Raw genomic sequence first — 20,059 nt, forward strand, 5'->3', positions numbered from 1 at the left:
GAAAAAGAAAACCCACCTTAAAGAAAACCAACTGATTTTTACATGATCCAATGGTGCAGGTTTAAGTGTCTGTGTTTGGTTTGTGAAAATCAAAAAGAGTTGGGAGAACATCCCAAGAAATCTCTTGGATTTTTCTACTGGCATGGTTCCCTGTCCCAGCTACTATGAAAGTATTGGGATTTAAAACCAACCAACCAACTGTTTGCAATGAAAACTGATCCAGGAAAGCTGCCTTAAGTGTGGTATTCAGGTGCAATACATATTTTACAGAGCAATCCATATCTGCTTTTCACCAGGCCATTTGGGGGGGGGGGGTGATGAACTTGGTGAAGGAGCTCGAAACTGCCAATCTTTCACCAGACAGAACCTGCTGAGTGATGCCAGGGCAGATCTCCTCCTGCCAACTCCAAAACAGGGCTTGCTGGGAACAGGGATGAGTTGTCCTGGAGTCTATTGTATTGTGAGTCAGTCCTGCTGCCATCAGATGGTGGTGTCAGGCCTGATCTGGGTCCAATCACTGCTCTAGCTTCCAGCTGATGTCACAATCTGCCTGCCACTCCACCTTCTACCGTGACCACAGTATATAGCATGTCTGTGGATGTGGTTAGAACAACACCCCCCTCACAAAAAACCCTATTTGTTTTATGCTTTTCAGGAATCTGTGCTAGTGACATAGCTACTCCCCTCTACACTCCAAATTCGGCACCAGCCATTGTTCATACCTCTACTAAAATGTCCTATAATTAGTAATATAATTAATGAGCTACATCAATTATACCTCTTTTGTTTCTCTTATCTAAGGTGCAGGTGTGTCATTTACATTGCAGATTAATATTTGCTATAGTGGATTGTCAATCTGAGTTTCTGTAACACCGCCTCTGGCAATCTTCAACAGGTTCTTTCCTTAGCAGGTGAGATTCTGCCTGCCATGTCACTGGCATTCTCACATCTCACTGACTGTTAAGACAGTAGAAATGGAATAGTAATTGGGCAACAACTTCCTCCTCAGATAGGTAGATGTGGTTCCGACTTTTTGCACTTTCATATATGGGACATAACTTTGGGAAGATTTTTTAATATATAGCACTGAGTCTTCAAAACCCATTTACTCTAAGACACATATAAACAGCTCAGCTCTATGCATATTTATTCAACAGCAAGTTCTAATGAGCTTAATAAGAATTATTATTATTATGCAAATGTGCTGAAGATTTCAGCCTTATCTCTCCCCCCCATTGCATATTCCCCCCCCCCCTATTCAGAAAGTTGTGGCTGTCAAGTGTTTCTTTCCCCAGAGTCTGCTCCCGGGTACTTCATTTGAGTGGACACTGCACCCCTGAAATATACTCAGAGTCGCAAAGTGATTTCATGCTCTTTATTCAGCTCATAGTGGTGAGGAGGAATGAATGGAAGTCCCCTCCCAGTATCTGCCTTATATACATTATTTACACAATGGGCTGCACATGATTGGCTAATTCCAGAATTCTACTGTAAGCCAATCAGGTTGTGGATTCACTTCAATCTGGAGCAGGATTGGGTGGTTCCTGCCAACCAATCATGCTGCTGCATTGTTCCAGGGCCAATCAGACTGCTGCATTCTGAATCCTATTGTTCTAGGACTAATCAGACTGCTGCAATTTGGATCCTATTGTTCTCAGTACATAACAACCCCATATGGCAGTTGCAGTCTTAGCCTCCACGAATATTTTTATTGAAATAGGTAAAGGTAAAGGGACCCCTGACCGTTAGGTCCAGTCGTGGCCGACTCTGGGGTTGCAGCGCTCATCTTGTTTTATTGGCTGAGGGAGCTGGCGTACAGCTTCCGGTTCATGTGGCCAGCATGACTAAGCCACTTCTGGCAAAACCAGAGCAGCGCACGGAAACGCCATTTACCTTCCCACCAGAGTGGTACCTATTCATCTACTTGCACTTTTGACGTGCTTTCGAACTGCTAGGTTGGCAGGAGCTGGGACTGAGCAACAGGACCTCCCCCCATTGCGGGGATTCGAACCGCCAACCTTCTGATCGGCAAGTCCTAGGCTCTGTGGTGTTAGCCCCCCCCCAAAAAAAACCAACACACCTTACTTCTACTACTACTATGGCTATTGAGTGGATTGTACCAAAGGTTCTGGCTCTGGAAATTTCTTCTCACTGAACATAACACTTTCGAGTCAGTGATTTTATTCAGGGCTGTTGCAAGAGAGAAAAGGGTTCAAGTCCTGCTTGTGAAAAAAATATTCCCATTGTGTTCCATGTGCTTCCTCTCAAGGGAGTATGCACAGGGCTGCATTTGTCTTGTTCACACATTAATATTATTATTGTTCTTCTCATCATTAAATGCATTGCCTGCCCTTCTCCAGAAGGTCCCCAGGTGAACCACAACTGTTTAAAATTTAGAATTAAAAACAGAACATATTACATTCACAAGAATAAGGTGGGCCCCTGGAATCACATATCTCAGTTGTCAAAAGCAAAGGTAAAGAGATGTGTCTTCAGGATTGACCAAAGGTTGTAGAGTGAAGAAGTCAGATACAGTAGAACCTCAAGTTGCAGACGTAATCATGGAGGCACGTCTGCAACTCGAAGCGTTCGCATACAGAAGCGCGCGCCTGTGCACGCACGAGTGGCAAACCCGGAAGTAACCCCTTCCGGTACTTCCGGGTTGCCACGGGATGCAACTTGAAAAGGCATAACCTGAAGTGGACGCAACATGAGATTTGTAGGGAGAGCATTCCACAGTTACGGGGTTGCCAGTACCACATATCTTCTGAGGGAGGTGAAACTACCAAGAGGGCCTCCTCTGCTGATGTTAATACCTGAGGGGGTCTGTAAGGAAAGAGGGAGTCTTTGAGATTCTTAGGGCCTAAGTCAGTTGAGAGCTTTGAATGTGAGCACCATGAACTGGGCCTATATTACTCTGAACACAGGTAGAAGCTACACATCTATAAAGGTTTGTGTGAAAGAGTGCACACTTGTTGTATCTGTGTACACTCACTGAACATAGCACGTGAACACCCCCGTTGTTATCTCACAAAGAAAAGTGTGATGGGTGTTTGGTTCCAAGGGATTGTATTATACAAAGGGGAAAAGGAAGTTAACGAAAAGCACAATCCAAGCCTATTTGGAAGCTATGAAAGTATTCACTGTAGCCCTGAGTCAAGCACTCCTTCCAACTTTATTTAAGAGTATTTTTATATTGAATTCTAATCACCATGTTTCTCACCTCCTAACCTGCTTGGGAAATAAATAGCATGCTTCCAGAGTACAAGCACCGAGAAAAATTTGCCAGTTGTCCATTAGAGGATTATACTTTTGTGGTAGCTGTCATTAGTTGCCCTGTTCTCTGGTTCCTTTCTAAGTGATGTGACATTTCAAAATTGATAGATTGTTGTGAGCACATGTATGCACCATGTTGCCTTGGTTCGTTTGTTTTCAAGCATTACTGAAAAGAAAAAGCTTGATTATTATTAGTTTTTTAGTCTTTTTTATTTCTGCAAAATAGCCCAATAACAAACATTAGTACAGATGGAAAGCCTCAGAACCATTCTTCACAAATGAATGGATTCTGATTATGGGAGCTTGGCTGTTTTGGGAACAATACAGCAGGTTTATGAAAGATTATGTTGCCTCAGTTGTCTGTGAAGTTTTGGCATTTGGTCCTGATTCTTGTTTGTTTTTGCCTAAGCCTTTGGAGAGCTTATTTGAACAGGAAGCCTTCCATGGCACCACAGCCTTATTGGGCCTATTGATTTATGACTTGCCTTTCTGATTTGAGACTAGTATACACTTGCAGTAGAATGAGATGGAAGAATGGACTGTGATTGTTCAGACTAGGTGGGGTCTTGCCACATTTTAAAATGATCCCTGCTGTAAAAACAAGTATCCAATCTGCCTGCAAGTTGAAGCAGCCACAGAAGGGAAAATGATGTACTACAACTTTTCCCCTGATGTGCTTCTTTTTAATTGTCAGAATATTGTTACATGGTGGAACATTTTCTTTTAAAATAATAATAATATGTGAACCCTGTTTTCAATCTGGCTAGTTTAGTCCACTACCTCATTCTGCTACACGTGTAAAGCAGTTCTAAGGCTAAATGATCAATGTATCTATTTCATTTGTAGCTGGCCTCCTCCACAGGGAAGTGTTGCCACTGCTATAACAAACGAATTGTGTTAGGGCTGTTCAGTGGAATCAATAATCTGCACCTTGTGTAGATATATATGAGCTTTCCCCACCAAGAATGAGTTTCAAAGTTTTACTGTGGAACAGTCTTAAATAATAGTTACATAACATGAACAAAATAACAGAGTAACATATTGCAAACAAATAGTGTGGTTCAGTCCTTTAACTGCCTTATGCAGTTTTGAAAACTTTCTTCTCTCTGGTCCCAGAGAGAGATCCTAAGCTCGTTCATCATTGCAGGGAGTTGCATTGAGAGTTGGAGTCGAACTACATTTGGATATGGTCATATGTTCTCCATCCTTGATATATAATCATAACCATATATTTTTATGTTGGATGGTTGATTTCCTCTCTCTGATCCCAGAGAGAGATCCTAAACTCGTACATCATTGCAGTTATGCTCTGCTACAACTCCTGCTACTAGGCACCTCTGACTTCTCAGGTTTCATCTCCTGCTGTGAGGGCTGCAGCTTGGGTTTCCTGTGATGTTCATCAAGGACTCACTAAAATGGAAACACACCAGCTTTCCGCTTTCACCCAGAGTGAAACCTCTTGCTTAAGGTTAACTTCTCTTTACAGCAATCCAAATACAATGCATTCAAACATAGCATTTTATGTACTTGCAATGTTAACAGATTGGTCTCATCCCCAGCCACATCACTACATTGGCAGATATTCAGTTTTTCATCCCTTGTAACCCATGGCATCTTCCTGTTTCCCCGCTTTAACTGTAGATAATAAGTACTTTGGCTATGTCGTTTCCCTAAGTCATTTTGTAAAGTATGACTTAGTGCCATGTATATTGGTGTGAGGAACCTGTGGAACCCCCACCCCACTTCGCATTTTGCTGGACTAAAATTCCCATTATTCCACCATGCTGGCTGGTGTTGATGAGAGTTCAACTCCAACTACATTTAAATGGTCATGTGTTCTCCACCCTTGATATAAAATCATAACCATATATTTTTATGTTGGATGGTCAGTCTCTCTTCCACAGTGATTGATATTTGTACAGCCAGCATCAGCTAAGGTCCTTACTTATATGAGATATAAACCCAATCTCAGACTGGCACACATGTTTGCATGCAAATGCATCTACTGTACATTAGCATAAGCATCAGAGTTCACAGTGCTAACCTTAACAATGTTTCCCCTCCTGGATATTTGTATTTCCTTGTAACACATATATTACAACTGCAGGTTTACAGAAGGCCTCCACGTGCCCGTGCAGATGTTCCCCAGTAAGGATTTTGATAAAATTGGTGTCTTTAAAAAAGAAGTTCTCTACTCCCAGTTTAAAATGCAAATGGTTAAAATGGAAACATCCCAGCTGATTATAGATGGCACTGATAAAGCATGGACAGCTATAAAGAAGTGAGGCAAGGACAGTGACACGGTAGATATTTTTCCCCCTCAGTGATAAGATAAACCTGCAGGTGCGCCTACCAAACACAAAACCCACCTTTGTCAGACACTGCATAATCCCGCACAATACTGCTAGAGCGTGACTTTGGTGACAGAATTTCTGGATTCAATAGAGAGATGAATGCTACGCTGATGACCTTGTGTTGGCTAGTGCAAAGTTTCTGTCTTTTTGTGTGTGCAAAATTTCTGTTTTCTTCTAAATGTGGGAAATGTGGCAGCAAAAGCAAAGCAGCCCACAGTTTTGCTAAATATCCTCAAATGTGTGATCAATGAGGACACAGGCCACCAGCCTAAACAGCTTTAAAGGGGGATTAGAAAAATCCATTGAGGATTGAGGTCCTGATGATTCCAATATCACAACCAGTATGCCTCTGAATACCAGTTGCTGGAATTGTGAGTGTGAGGTGCTCATGATAATCTATGTTCTGGGTTTGTTCCCCATGAGGACATCATGCTGGGCTAGGTAGGTCTTTGGTTTGATCCAGCAAAACTCTTCTTAGGTTTTTATGACCTCTCCAGGGCCAGATTTAGGTTTGATGAGGCCCTAAGCTCCTGAAGGTAATGGGGCCCTTTATATGTCCAGCTGTCCTTTGTCAACAACAAATTGTCACTGTTTTTTGTGTTGAATATATGCTACAGTAAATGGAAATTTGTGGAACTAATAGGTATCTAAAGCCATTTGCACATAACAAAATATGTATTTTATCAAAGTAATTGTTGAACTGAAATACAATTAAGAAGAAGTATATTAATAGTGAAACACAATTAAGAAGAGGTACCGATATATTAATAGTGGAATAAATATTAAGCTCTTACTTAAAATGATTTTTTATTCATAACAAACTTAATAATGCAAGCACATTGGCATTTGGCAATAACAAAAGTTCCTTTAGAAACACAATTTACAAAGACTCATAATCTAGTCTCTCGAAACTTGCTATAACATGAAATAATAGCAGGCGTAAATATATGATGCAAACTACTAATAATTATAAATAGCAGAATGTAGGCACCCTATATGTAGAAAGGAGCAAACCAGTGATATTTTAGGGAGCAGGCTAGCAGGCGGGACCCATTACTTACATCATAGGAGCCTACACAACACAAAACATTATGGCTGCATGTAGATTTTATTTTATTTGTTTTTTATCTTATATTTTGGAAATGTAAATTCAGTTTTTTTCCCTCTATTTTTTGGGGGCCCCCAAGAGAGTGCTGCCCTAAACTATAGCTTGTTTAGCTTATACATATATCTGGCACTGGACCGCTCTCAAAAACTGTTCTGATAGCCTGTCTCCAATTGATCATAAATCTGATGCATACATATTTGTTAAAACCCTGAAATGGAAATATGGCTGATAAATGTGACACAGTGGAATGGGTCCGTAATACAAATTTGCACAGTGTCATGGTTAACACCCCCCCCCCATTTTTTTGGGGGGGGGGTTGGGATCAACACACTTCATTACCTTTGCCATCATAAAAACAAGCAAACATAGCAATCACATATGGACAGCATGCTGTGCCACAAACTTCATGATTTATTGTGTCAAAGGACATTGTCTAATCCACAGGAGTTCGTAGTCCACTCACAGGCTCCTTCTTGATTTTTTCGCACTGCAAAAATAATGCACAATAAAAACTAATTTCAGTGATAATAGTGCTGTATTTCACCGTACAGTCCTTATGGAGTCTGCAGCTGAGCTAGATAAACGTAGAAATAGATTATTTTGATCACTGTCAAAGTTAGATGAAATAATTGTATTGTCTAATAATTCATGGGCAAAAGATTGTGTCACCTACTAATCAATATCCAAGGTAAGTAGCTAACCCAGGGGTCAGCAAACCTTTTCAGCAGGGTGCCAGTCCACTGTCCCTCAGACCTTGTTGGGGGAATGGACTATATTTTGAAAAAAATAATAATGAACGAATTCCTATACCCCACAAATAACCCAGAGATGCATTTTACCGTATTTTTCGCCCTATAGGACGCACTTTTCCCCCTCCAAAAATGAAGGGGAAATCTGGGTGCGTCCTATGGGGCGAATGCAGGCTTTCGCTGAAGCTTGGAGATCGAGAGGGGTCGGTGCGCACCGACCCCTCTCACTCTCCAGGCTTCAGGAACACATCCGCAGCCTAGGCAGCCCTGCGGGAGTTCCCGCAGGGCTGTCCAGGCTTCAGATAGCAGCCTGCTTCCCGGAGCGCTGGACGCGCTGAAAGCAGAGCGCCCAGCGCTTCGGGAACACATCCGCAGCCTAGGCAGCCCTGCGGGAGTTCCCGCAGGGCTGTCTAGGTTGCGGATAGCAGCCTGCTGCCCGGCGCGAGGGGCGCCCTGAAGCAGAGCGCCCCTCGCGCCGGGCAGACATCCGCAGCGTGGGGAGCCCTGCAGGAGTTCCCCGCAGGACTCCCCATGGTGCGGATAGCAGCCTGCCGCCCAGCGCACGGAGCACCCTGAAGCAGAGCGCCCCACGTGCCGGGCAGACATCAGCCAGCCCCACAAGCTCAGGGGACAGCAGGGAGGCGCAGTGCCGCCATCCCGCTGTTCCTCGACCTGCTTCAGTTTCCCTGACCTGGTTTTGGGGGGAAATAAAGGGGGGGAATTCCTTTATTTCCCCCCCAAAAAAACTAGGTGCGTCCTATGGGACGAAAAATATGGTAAATAAAAGCACACTTTCTACTCATGTAAAAACACGCTGATTCCTGGACTATCCGTGGGCCGGATTGAGAAGGCGATTGGGCTCGATCCAGCCCCCGGGCCTTAGTTTGCCTACCCATGAGGTAACCTGTTCCAAAAAAAAAAAAAAAAAACAGATGACATCCAATCCTATCATTCATGAAAATCTCCTTGTGTTTGAGTAATCATCTTGTGAACAGGGATATCTGAGGAATTCAGTCTTTGATGATTCCAATATGAACTGACCTTATCACCAGCTCATGAACTAATGTGCAGATCAGAAAGGAGCTGTCCACTGAATTTTGCATTCCTGCAAATGTTGTGACACAGCCTCTAGCTTGCAAAATGTCGAAAAAGTATGTTTTTTAAAAGCATGTTTTGATGCGAAAAATTAAATTGAAAAAAGAAACAGTTTAAAAGTGTGTATTTTGAGAGAATACACTGGGGGGGGGGCGACTGGGTGCAAATTAATGTGACGATGTGATGTAAACACATTTGAAAGTGACATGGACTGAAAATAGATTGATTTGTTCATCCCTGCATGTAAGCTAACCCACAAGGAAGATGTTTTCACTCTGTGACAATTAGCTATTCTGGTCAGTAATAATTTATCTGTAATTTCTCAGCTGAGTTGCCACCGGAATGAACCATGACTTTATTTCTGGTAAGTTAGACCCTCTATTACAAATCTTCAGGTTACTATTCCGTGTTTATCAATTTGCTCAATGCACAAAAATGATAATGTGTGCTGTGTATCGAAGAGTGTCTAGGCTATTAGGAAGAGATGAAATCCTTTTTAGAAACGCCAACAACTACTGCTTTAAATTGGAATGAATTTCTACAGGGCACGCATATAAGTTAAGCTAAAGTTAATTTAGTTTGGCAGATAGAATATGTAGGAAAATCATCTAACTTTAAGTTTGCATTAATGCAGTTCTTCAAACTTTGTGCATAAAAGTATGAATAAGGTAGGAATTTTAGTATAGGGCTGTTCCTGTGTTCTTTGGCCATTGGGGGGGAACAGATGTATGGACCCCACCCACAAAATCTGCATCACTGCCCAGTCCAGCACCTGTGCTGAGTGCTAAGATCTGATGTGAAGCTTCTTAAGTGCACTTGGTTCAATGCACTTAGAAGCCTTCTTTTGTGTCAGAACCAACAGGCCCCTGACAGAACCATCAATGACCAGAGAGAGATGTTGTGGCAGCTCCTCCCCAACCATTCCTTGGTTTAAAAAAAGATCTGTGTGCTCTGAGGGAAGGCGGAACTGATGGGGCAGCCATTTCCAGACCATGAATGGACCTGAGGGAAAGGAGAAACGAGGGAGCCCAGATCAGAGAACTTGTGTCATCAGCTCCTGGTTGGCCTGATTTTTCTTCTTCTTTCTTTCTGGAAATAAGTAACATGGAAATGAGCACTAAACTCTAGCTAGATTCCACTATATTTGAAGAAGGCTTTACATTGTGTGAAAGATCACATTGCGAGCAAAACTTAACTGGTGAGCAAACATCAGGAAGATGGAATAAAGCACTGTCTGTGTGCAACCTAACTATTTTTTATGAGCTGGAAAAAAACAACACATACTGATGTTTTCCTATCATGGAAAGTCATTAACAATAGCTTACCATGACTGAAAAATATACAAGTGCACTACTGACTCACTCCTGTCTCACTCCACTCTTCCTTGAGTCAAGTACAAGTCATAAATCTTAGCTTACTATGGTATGGAAGCTAATACTCATGGTTTGCTTCTCTCCAGTCAAACCACAATGCTAAACCAATGGGTTTTCTTGGTTCACCAAGGGCCAGTTCAGATGACGCAATAAACCAAAGCCAATAAAAGGGGTGGAATGGCAAAACACAAAGGAAGTGATACAGTGATGCTGCTGCTTCATGGTAAACCATGGTTTATTTGATGTGCAAGTAAGGTGTTAATAAGTGGATGTGTGCCACAGACTAAAAACAGATCAAAAATAATGAATGGTGTGATTTCGATAAGATTCTCTTTTGGAAAATGCACAGGTGGTTGCTCTACTTATGCTTAGACTAATCTTCCTCCATTTTCTTCTCAGTATATCTCCCCCCCCCACACACACACTTTGTTATTATTTACTTAGTGTCCAGTACTGGGAAATGTGAAACCTCTGGAACATTTTGCTATCTATGGCATCCCTTGGGCATTTCCCCTGAGAAGGAATCTCCAAATTCACCAAGAATTTTACTTTGGCAAAATTTAGGGACTATCTAGAGATGTGGAGGCATCCCTCCATGGACTTTTAGACATTATGCAGTCACACATCTGAAGCTTCCCTCAAAAGCCTTGCATGTTTTACCAGAGGAAGAGTTTCCAAATCTGGTTCAGAGTTTGATCTCTGAGTGACGCCTTTCATGGTCTCTTCCGCACTGGCAGTGGGCTTATGCAGGTCATCTCCTGTCTGCAGTCACCCTTTGTTCCGTCTTGCAATAAGATCAGCTTGCCCCACTTGTGCTATTTCTAGTGTTGGCAACTGTGTTTCACCCCAGAATTGAACAGCTGTCCTTTAGAGTACTAGGATAAGCCCCTAAGGGACTAGTAATGACATCAGCCATTTCCTAAATAGCCGGAACACAGCTCTGTTGGAGGGAAGCATTATAGAGATGAATAATCACTAGTGACAAATCTTCGCAATAGTATTTCAACATCTAATTAGGGATGTTGTCACAGCTAGTGGCAGTTCTTCTTTGTAAAGCTTGCATGAGAAGTATCTCCTCTCTCTTCAGTACAAGGCACTGCGGCTGACAGACCAGAAGCAGGTGATGTCTCAGGGGTCAGTGTGCAGCTGCCCAGAACAGTGAAGGAATGATTAAACGTCTTCCGTCTCGGTGGGAAGGATGTTCTCTGACTAATCCTAGTGAGATTTTGCCCTGTCATTCTTTCATTATATAAAAAAAGCAGACTTGTGTACATATCTTATCTCTAAAATGGAAAGATCCAATATTACAATGGTAGCTTGCTTGTCTGTTTTTGCATTTTCAATAGAGATTTCAACATATCGTTGCCGGGAAAACTTGGGGAGCGAACAAATGAGCCTAGAGGGAATAGTCAGTTCCATCTATATTATCATTCCCCTCTCACAATCTGAGCAGCTTACTTAGAGAATGTCAAACCTTGCCATTAGGGGAGAGCAGGTCTGCCCCCCTCCCACAAAAAGCTAGAATGAGGTCATGTGGAAGGGACACACAGGTGCCCCAATGCGGTGTTGTTGGCATCTGTCAATCTTGAGAGACAATGGAGTGTGCCACCAGGACTGAACTCAAACCACTGGAGAATCACAGCATGTGCTGTGGCTGCAGGGACCCATAACTTGTAACTTCTCCCTCCTTCATTGTTTCTGCTGTATCAGCAGCACCAAAGTGACCCCTCCAAGGTGCTAGCCTAGGGAGGGTGTATGGAGGTCGTGGACTGCCCAGACACACAGACCATCTTGGCCTCACTGATGCTGTCAGAAGGAAAGCAAAGCAATACATTTGGCACCAGCTTGGCTGCTGGAATTGCCAGAAGGAGGCATACAAGATGCCATCTGTCAGGAGTCCAGTTCCCGGCTTGATAACACAGTGAGCCTTGTTAATTAAAAAGGATATTTTTTTTTTTGTCAAAACAAACAGATAGCTCTGAATGGCTTTAAGACAGCCTCCACCATCATCAATCAAGATGACCCTACTGAGGACTGCTTCTGGCGTGACCAGCAGCAACTGAACTTTCGCTTCATACATCTTTTGTTTTGCTTCCTGTCTTGCAGCCCTCCCATTCGTTGAGACCTCAGGCTGAGTGGGTCAGCTCCCTCCTCTACCCCATTCTCTGAGAGGCTCTCTTAACTCTTTTCCACCTATTTGTGTTTCCAGTGAGCTTTGCCCACGTCCAACTTGCTCTCCGCCATTCCCTTATCAGCCGGCATTCCTAGGGGCAGGGGAGTTGGCACTAGCCAATGCTCATCCTGCATGGCAGTTGACCCTCTCTGTTCCTGGATGCTTTCTTCAGTTGGCAGTCATCCTTCCCTGGGAGCTGGCTCATTCATGACACCATCCAACCATCCTAGGGACTCCACTATGGATTTGGGTAGGGTTTACTCCGTAGCCCTTTCTTCTCCCAGAGATGTCCCACCAGTTTCCCTTGGGGTTCACTCCCAAAGCCTTTCTCATGAATGTGTAGAGCCACACGGCAGCAGAGATTTAGGGTCAGAGTTTTCCTTCTGTGACCCGGAAGTGTCTTCGGACAGCGCTGGCCCCCGGCCAATAGATGTGAGATGGGTGCACAAACCCCAGAGTCTGTCAAGACTGGCCCGTTCGGGCAGGGGTACCTTTACCTTTACCTTTCCTTCTCCTAGAGGGGCTACCTTCCCATCCACTCAGCTGTACAGTGGTACCTCGGGTTACATACGCTTCAGGTTACATACACTTCAGGTTACAGACTCCACTAGCCCAGAAATAGTACCTCGAGTTAAGAACTTTGCTTCAGGATGAGAACAGAAATTGTGCTCTGGCGGCGCAGCAGCAGCAGGAGGCCCCATTAGCTAAAGTGGTACTTCAGGTTAAGAACAGTTTCAGGTTAAGAACGGACCTCCGGAACGAATTAAGTACTTAACCTGAGGTACCACTGTACACACAGCCAATCAGAAGGGGTAAGGTTGGTATAAACATCTTTGCCATCTGTTCCTCCTCAGCTGCATTTGGCACACCAACCCAGCTGTCCATGCTATGGACTGTTTGGGCTTCAGGGGAGCTGCTGCCTGGGAAGTCTGTATAGATTTTGCGGGGAGGGGATCACTCTGTTTTAAAGCGCAGCACTGGCCCGTTTGAAAGCCCCTTTAAACTTTCTAAGCAGTTTTTGGAGATTAAAGGAGCAGCACTGGGAGGGGGAAACCACTGCTAAAATGGAGATCCCTCCCCTCCATTTTAAAAGTGGTTTCAGTGGAAACTGCTCTCCTCTCCCGGAGTTAGGGACATTCCTACCACCAATAAATTGATGGGCCATGGAGGGCATGTCTTGCTCCAGCAAAAGTACAGCCAGGAGCTCACTTAAAGTTCCTGATTGTGACTTTGAAGCCCTGCCCTTAACTGCTCCAAACACATCAGGTAAGGGGGGGAGGTATGGCAGGCATGGCATGCCCCAAACAGCCTTGTAGACCAATTGGGGAGGCCTAGTGATCAAAGTTTGGCCTGCAGGTCAGAGGTCCCCCATCCCTGGGCCTTGAGCCAGGCAGGTTTGCCCAAATTTGGAACCAAAGGTGAACAAGCATTGGCCACTTCTTAGAACAAGCTGCCGTTCATGCATGTTTACTTCCTGCTGCAGAACTTTAGGTAAGATAGCCTTGACCCTTTTACCCAACTTATTTTCCTTGTGTCTTCATTCTGGTGGTGGTGAATTGAAAAGACATTTAACAGTGTTGAAGGCATAGATTGGGTCAGATGTTTCAAGAACCTTACTAGATAAAAGGGACAGAAGTTTCTCATTTCGGCTCTGGAGCAAAGTGTGCTTTCTGAAAAGGTCTGCATCTATATTCTGAGTTTAAAAAGAAGGGTGCCAAATGCTTTTTGATATTCTTCTTTGGGCTTAAAGGCCTCATGTGGAGAGATGTCACAGTTCCTGACAAATGCAATTATACTTTTTACCACAAGTTTAAATGAGATGATTGCTATCCTCTCTCAAAACAACAACAACCCATATTTCTCAGACACAATATGTACGCAGACATGTGCAGATCCATAATAGGAACCTTTAGTTTCATACGTTTGTACTTCAACTTGCCCTTCAGGTTCTTCTGGAAAATAGACTTGGGCCTAATCCTCTGTTTTTAACAGCAGGAAGTGCTAATTGTTGTGGGTTAAAATGCAGCTCTAGAAGCTACTTCTTAGTGGCCCTCACTTGGTTCATGAGAATATTGTAAAAATAATAAGTAGATATCCATAAATTCCCATAATACCCCACAAAAGCAGTCCGCAGCAGAAGCACATTCAGCAACAGAGTACTGAAATAAAGTCTTCATAATGCACTGCGGCCTGACAAGAAGGGGTTTATAGAACTAAGACTTCAGGGTGAAAAGTCTTTCCCACTTCCTTTGCTAGTTTTTAACTTGCAGAATGTCCTTAAAGGTGAACTTAGATCCTTGCCTACAGTTTAAAAATTCAGCCATATGATCAGCCGTGAAGGGGGGGGTGTTTCTGTTCATGGACCACTGCATCTTCACAGAACTCAAAACTTTCACTGACTGAGCCTTTATCCAGAGTTTGTTTATATTGTTTCCATCCCTGTCATTCACATATCAAACCACAAATAGAGCATAGACTGCATGCAATAGGAACATTTCAAAGTTTTCTATTCTTTAAGGGGGGAAAGACAGGATGATGAAAGAAGGCAAGGTTTTTAAATTTTATTTGCAAACATGCACTTCTTTCTTGCACGCTGGCTGTTTCTCTCCTAATAGCTTGTTATGAGCTATTAAGATAAAGCTATTATGAGTGGAATTGTGCTTGCCAGACAGAACGACCACTCATTTCCTCCCTCTGCTCTGTTTAAAGGTTGTCCCAAGAAGATTTGGGGAAGGTATGAAGGTAACATAGGGAGACCACTGGCTCCCACAAGCACAATTTGGTTGAATCAAGCATTAAAAAATAAAAATAATGAATGCTGTTAGGTGAATGCATCACCAATATTCCTGTATGGTTTTTGGAAAAGGGCTAAAATGTTGATTTCTCTTCAATATATTTCAAGTATTTAAGTTATATACAACATTCTTCCAGGATTTGGACAAGGGGCAAATAAGCAAATTCTATTCCTGTTTCCATTTTTCTTCTGAGTTTGCTGAAACCCTACTTGCAGTTGCTGAGCCTTCCATCAATAGAAGCCAACTACTATTAAAGAGCAAGACGCGGGTGGCGCTGTGGGTTAAACCACAGAGCCTAGGAATTGCCGATCAGAAGGTCGGCGGTTCGAATCCCCACAATGGGGTGAGCTCCCGTTGCTCGGTCCCTGCTCCTGCCAACCTAGCAGTTCGAAAGCACGTCAAGTGCAAGTAGATAAATAGTAGATAAATTACCACTCTGGCGGGAAGGTAAACGGCGTTTCCGTGCACTGCTCTGGTTTGCCAGAAGAGGCTAAGTCATGCTGGCCATATGACCTGGAAGCTGTATGCCGGCTCCCTCGGCCAATAAAGCGAGATGAGCACCGCAACCCCAGAGTCGGCCATGACTGGACCTAACGGTCAGGGGTCCCTTTACCTTTACCTTATTATTAAAGACCAACTAAACAAGGAACACTTGACACCTGAACACCCTCATTGGCACTAGTTATGAAGCCTGAATATCTTAGTGAAGTCAGCTCCATTTAGACTGAAAGGCACCTAAATCAGAAGAAGAAAATCATGTGGTAGGGTTGTGTGTGTGTGGCCATTAATTGATCTAGAAGTGAGGTTGAGAAAGCTTAATGTAGCTTGAAGTTTTAATGCTTGGGTAGATCCTTGCTGTCCACAAATCTTGTCCTACCAAATCCTGAGAGATCCACCTGGGCTGTTTTTTCTCCCAGCGGTCATGCAATGTGAAAGAAATACAAGAATGTCTGATTCTATGGGATAATTATAAAAGTAAGTAGTACTATCCTGATTTATTTCAATACAGCAGCATCAAACGTTTTCCATTTACACAGCAAAGTTTGGCAGAAGTCTGAGAGTTAAACACCAGACATTGTCTGATGTGTTTAAAAAGATGCTACGAAGTATCTTCCCATCCAAACCTCACAATCCAACAGTTTATGCAGAACGAATTTGTGAAAACATGAAATAAAATATGGCCTTTCAAAGTGTAGGCCTTAGTAAGATTCCTAATTAAAGCACAAAGCAGAACTTAAGTAAAGGGTTATATATCATTTCCAGCTTTCCCTTTTATCACTACATTTTTCACTCGGTTCCAGCCAGGATCTGAAACAACAAGCTGTCAGAATAAAAAGTGACACTGTGCACTAAAGAGAAATTGATGCAAGGATTGATTTAATAACGTGATACTCCTGTGTCATTTTCTCAGACTTTATGAAAGACTTTGGGCTTTGGTTCAGATAAAATTCTTGCAATTAAGGGAGAAAAAGTAACTTTCTGCCTGCTTATATGCTCAAATCATTCCACTCTTTCAAGGGAGACAGCAGATCTGCATGTCCATGATGGTGCTCTAGATGAGAACCGTGATGGCTGACTGACGAGATGTGGTCTGTGAACCACAGAGGGCCCCTTCAACATCCCTACCAGGAAACTACAGAACATCAGTAAAGACCCCCCCCCAAAAAAAAAAAAAATCTGGGGAGAATTCTATTGATCAAGTTAGGATCAAAATGTAGCCCATAGTTTCTCTCAAAAGGAATGGGGAATTATTTCAAGTTGTAAGAGTAGAGCAGCATTATCCAATCTGGTGCCAACCAGATGTAAACCTACAACTTTCCATCACAGTGTCCCATTGTGCCAGAAGCGGTTTAGTCATACTGGCCACATGGCCCAGAGAGCTGTCTATGGACAAACGCCATCGGCCTGAGAAGTGAGATGAGCGTCGCAACCCCATAGTCGCTTTTGACTGGACTTAACCATCCAGGGGTCCTTTACCTTTACCTTAAGGTAAAGGGACCCCTGACCATTAGGTCCAGTCGTGACCGATTCTGGGGTTGCGGTGCTCATCTCACTTTATTAGCTGAGGGAGCCGGCGTACAGCTTCCGGGTCATGTGGCCAGCATGACTAAGCTGCTTCTGGCAAACCAGAGCAGCACACAGAAACGCTGTTTACCTTCCCGCCGGAGTGGTACCTATTTATCTACTTGCACTTTGATGTGCTTTCAAACTGCTAGGTTGGCAGGAGCAGAGTCTGAGCAACAGGAGCTCACTCTGTCGCGGGGATTCGAACCACTGACCTTCTGATTGGCAAGTCCTAGGATCTGTGGTTTAACCCACAGCGCCACCTGCATCCCCTACCTTTATCTTACTCCGCACTTTAATTCCAGGAATGGGGAACATTTTGTTCTGTTGAGAGTCTCATTCCTTCAAGGGTAATTCATAGGAAGCCACATGCCAGCAGTGGCCAGGACCAGAGACAAAATTCAGTGAAGGTTGAAGCATTCCTGGATTGCATTTCTCGGTTCCTTGTTTAATGTTCCATCCTCCTTGTCAGAACGACATATGTATACCATAAAATGCATTTTTCTGACTCACTGTCTAGAGAGCAGAGTGATGCTAAGGGCCATCCTAGATTTGACGTTAGCATTGTACGGTGTCTGTGTCTCTACATGTGTTGCTGGACTTCAATTCCTATCCACAGTAGGCCAAGAGTCAGAGATGACGGGAGTTATACTATTGCAACGTATAGGAAGCCACAGATTCCCCACCCATTTTAGCAAATGGTTGGCATGGAAGGGTGGAGTCAGGTTGGGACATGACACAAGGGAAGGGGTCTTCAATGTTTTGTCACTACCACTGTCTCAGTTGGTCTAATGATATCTGGCAGACAATCAAGCCCTGATAAGAAGTAATAACTCTCCGACAGTTTTATGTACATACGGCTTCTCGCCTGCTCACATTTACAATAGTTAGTTAGTCTGAAATTTTGCCCCTCCCACAAGAGGAAGGATGCCAAACCCACCTTTCCCCTCTTGCCCTTCCATTGCCATCTGATCTTATCCAGACGCCTAGCCTGAGGACTGTGAAGCTGGCCTGCCCCCTCCTCACTGCCACTCGACACAGACTCAGACATTTGCTTATCTGCTGATTGCCTAGCAACGCTCTGGCTGTCTTCCAGTTCTTCTTCATTTTGAGAACTAACAGAGTTTTCCCCGGAAGGGGGGTTGAACTGCCCTTTCTCGACTCTGACAGCCAGCTCTCATCTGCAAAGCCTGGTCCACGTTTGTTTAGTTTGATTTCCGAGTCTAGCTCTTCTCCTGCGCTCAGGGGGACCATGTTCTTGGCATTTGGATGCAGTCCCTCCACCATGCTGCTATCCCACAAGGGAGGACAAATACTGGCCATCCCTGACATTATAATATAATTAATAGCCTCATACCTGACATTGTTCAGGAACTCAAGGAGCCAAAATTTCAGTGAAGTTGTGAAATAAGCTGTTAAAATCAGAGCAGTTTTGAAAAGGTCACTCCACCCTCTGGATTCAAAATAGTGTCCAATTGTATCGAAACATAGATGAAAATGGAGTTACTGCTCTCAGGAACCACCATACAAAAGTTGATTGTGGTAACTTAAGAGGTGTCCAAATGCCTAGCAAATAAACAACTTCTCAAAATATAAAGTAGATAAATACAGAACTTCTTAGCTGTCTCAAGATAATGATGATGATGATCGTCACCCTGCGCATTCAAAACTAACCTGCCAAGGAGAATACCAGCTGGAACTGTATGAAATAATCAGAATGAGAAATACTTGAACCAGCATTTCTGAAAGAGAATCAGGAGGAGGATGAATTGAAAAGGGGGAAATGACAAGATTTAGTGTTTCATGAGATGAATGTCGTCCACGGGCCACTTGCTGCTTACTTTAGTGCAATCATCCTATTGTGGAATGATTGATCATGAAGAAATAGAATACGCCAGAATGAGGCACTGTAAATACCAGCCTACTTTCTCAGTTTGCATATCTTTGGAGATAAATTAAGAGATTTACTGCTGTAGATTGAGGGCTGGGTACAAGGTGTGTGTGTGTGGGGGGAAAAGATCACAGTGAGCAACTTTGTTTGAAAGCAGAACTAGAAAACTTCAGGTCTGTGGGCCAATTGTGGCTCCAAGCCTCTCTCACCACGACGGGGTGAGCTCCTGTTGCTCAGTCCCAGCTCCTGCCAACTTAGCATTTCGAAAGCACACCAAAAATGTAAGTAGATAAATAGTTACCGCTCCGGTGGGAAGGCAAAATGGCATTTCCATGCGCTGGTTTCGCCAGAAGCGGCTTAGTCATGCTGGCCACATGACCCTTAAAAACTGTCTGCAGACAAACACCGGCTCCCTTGGCCTGTAAAGCGAGATGAGCGCCGCGACTTCAGAGTCATTTGCAAATAGACTTAACTGTCAGGGGTCCTTTACCTTTACCTTTAAAAGGCAGGGGGAGGGAAACATCATAGTGAGCAACTTCATTTGAAAGCAGGACTAGAAAACTTCAGGCCTGTGTGCCAATTGTGGCCCCAAGTCTCTCTATTCAGCTATATCTCATTTTCCCAGGCTGCATTCCACACTGCTTTATACCCTCCTTGTGTCTTTTTGCATGGTTGGAATGTGTCCCTGAACCCTGATAACACCTTTTGCTTGCGAGGGTGGAGAATAGAGAGGTTGAAAATTGCTTACAACATCCACATTTGCTGCTCTGCCTGTTTTTGCAGAACATTGGCCTATGGCCCCTGGAACGTTGCCCAGATGGAAATGTGGCCCCATGGGATAAAAATGTTTCCCATCCCTGCTTTAAAGGTGAAGAATAAACCCTTCCTCAAGGCCATTTGGACTGGGTGGTCTGACATGTGTCCCACCAAACACTATCAAGGTCTTCCATGACCTCTTGGCATTGATGTTGAAGTCCCATGCAGCCAATGAAGCTAGGACATTTATTGTGCTCCTGGTAGATCATCATGCAAGGGTGAGTTTGGCGCGGTTGCTTGTAAGTTGTGCACGCCTGATTTAGAGGGGAATTCATGTTGCTAGTATGCTTTTTTTAAAGGTCTTTCCTAAATGGCACCTTGCATTTTTCTGCCTGTACAGTATCTCTATTGATGCTGCCCAGTTG

At 43.6% G+C, this 20,059-nt stretch overlaps 1 long non-coding RNA gene across 3 annotated transcripts in view; it reads left to right on the forward strand.

The window, feature by feature from the left end:
• Positions 1 to 20,059, forward strand: part of LOC309540945 — a 57,167-nt gene that overhangs the window by 10,770 nt on the left and 26,338 nt on the right. For 2 of the 3 annotated variants that reach the window (XR_014223556.1, XR_014223558.1), the window contains exons 3-4: positions 802 to 911; positions 15,841 to 15,898. This is a non-coding gene — a long non-coding RNA (uncharacterized lncRNA). The remainder of the gene's footprint in view (positions 1 to 801; positions 912 to 15,840; positions 15,899 to 20,059) is intronic. The other variant, XR_014223557.1, reaches the window with a different exon arrangement.

The sequence above is a fragment of the Podarcis vaucheri genome (genome assembly GCF_965113315.1).
Source record: "Podarcis vaucheri genome assembly, chromosome: 9".
Taxonomy (NCBI): domain Eukaryota; kingdom Metazoa; phylum Chordata; class Lepidosauria; order Squamata; family Lacertidae; genus Podarcis; species Podarcis vaucheri.